The sequence below is a fragment of the Urocitellus parryii genome, chromosome 1, assembly GCF_045843805.1.
Source record: "Urocitellus parryii isolate mUroPar1 chromosome 1, mUroPar1.hap1, whole genome shotgun sequence".
NCBI lineage: Eukaryota > Metazoa > Chordata > Mammalia > Rodentia > Sciuridae > Urocitellus > Urocitellus parryii.
The window spans coordinates 88701027-88702817 of NC_135531.1; the positions used below are offsets into that span (position 1 = coordinate 88701027).

The window sequence follows — 1791 nt, forward strand, 5'->3', positions numbered from 1 at the left end:
AGAAATATGGCATAACTTTCTATGCCTGTGTCTCCTACATAAATGGGAGATTTCCTGAGAAAACATAATTCTTTTATGTCTCGCCAAAGTGCCTACACACTATCTTATAATGATAGAAATCAGTTCTTTGGAATATAATTGAAAGAATCAAAAGCACCAGAATAAAGTAGATTTTATATTAAACAACATCATGCTATGCATGAGCCAGAAATAAGGCCTAAAAGTATTTTGGAGTAAACTTTTATCAATTTTATAAATGAGGAAAATAATAAGATCCAAAGTGTTCTTAGCTTCTTTGAATAATACGTTGGAGCTAGAAGGCAGGCCTCCTGAAAACGACTCCAGATTTCATTTCATTTCCCAAAATCTGATTTTCACAAGAATGACTTTATGAGCTGTTCTAGGAACAAAAATGTTTTTTGGTCAAATAAGACTGTAAGTTGTTGTATACCATCCTTCCCTACCCCAGTGTACAATTTACATTATCCTATTAATTTTTTTGAAAAGTCCTTCAGTAAACAAATTTATTTCACTGTGACTAGCTCATCATTTCCCAAACACATTTGATCCTGGAGTTCTGCCAATATGGTGATTTAAAATTTAAGAAATAATATTCTGTGCTACTCCAGAAGACGGGTTAGAGATATATAAAAATGACAATAGATTTGGCAAGCAGGGACCAAGGTCTCTGTGGTAAATGGACTGTACTCTATTGGTTCCCAAATACTGGCCTGTGAGTACTGCTGCATCAAAATTAACGGAGGAAGAGATGGGCCCATGGTGTGGGCCTATAATCTGAGCAATTTGGAAAGCTGAGGCAAGAGGATCACAAGTTTGAGGACAGCCTGGACATCTTAGTGAGACCCTGTCTCAAAATAAAACATAAAATGAGCTGGGGATGTAGCTCAGTGGTAGAGTGCCAGGGTTTCAATTCCCAGTACTGGGTGGGGGGAGGGGTTGAGCAGGGATTCTCCAGAGGATCATACAGATGAATATGTGGATATTTAAAACTTCATATTTACCAAAATGCAGATTCTAGATCTGTTTGGCGTTCAGGAATTTGTATTTGTAAAGTTCTATAAAACTGAAAGCTACTGCCCTTCCACAACTTATACTCTGGAAAAGAGTGTAAGTTGCCTGATATATATCAATGATGTTTCAAGAAGAATCTATAACTTGTACTGCCTTAGACTTGAACTTCCTATGATCCTAGTCTTTGAGGAACTTGCTGTGGAGACACTTGCATATATGTAACAATTAGGGGAAAATAAAAAGTGATTTAAAATCAACTGCAGGTTTTTATGCTATAGAAGAGGCAGGCAACTATATGTTTACAAAGAAAGACATTTCATGGAGTCTTTGGGATTGATGTGGCAGGCTTGACTTTTTTTTTTTAAATATATTATGCTTCATGAATTTGCGTGTCATCCTTGAGCAGAGGCCATGCTAATCTTCTCTGTATCATTCCAATTTTAATATATGTGCTGTCAAAGTGAGCACCAGGCTTGACTTTTGACATATGAAGAGATAATGTTGAATTACACAATGATACTGGTTGAATTAAGTCCCCTTCAAATTCATATGCTACAGGACTGGGGTTGTGGCTCAGTGGTAGAGCGCTTACCTAACATGTGTAGGGCACTAGGTTCCACCCTCAGCACTGCATAAAAATAAATAAACAAAATAAAGACATTGTGTTCATCTACAACCAAAAAAAAATTATATGCTGCCCCCAATACCTCTGAATGTGACCTTTTTGGAATAGGGTCAATGCAGATATAATTGATTAAG

General features: G+C 36.7%; 1 non-coding gene across 1 annotated transcript; it reads right to left on the reverse strand.

Annotated features, from left to right (window-relative positions):
* Positions 1-1393: 1393 nt before the first annotated feature.
* On the reverse strand, positions 1394-1500 carry LOC113184580 (U6 spliceosomal RNA). The gene has a single exon (XR_003301015.1). It is a non-coding gene; the product is annotated as a U6 spliceosomal RNA (small nuclear RNA).
* Between the last annotated feature and the right edge of the window lie 291 nt (positions 1501-1791).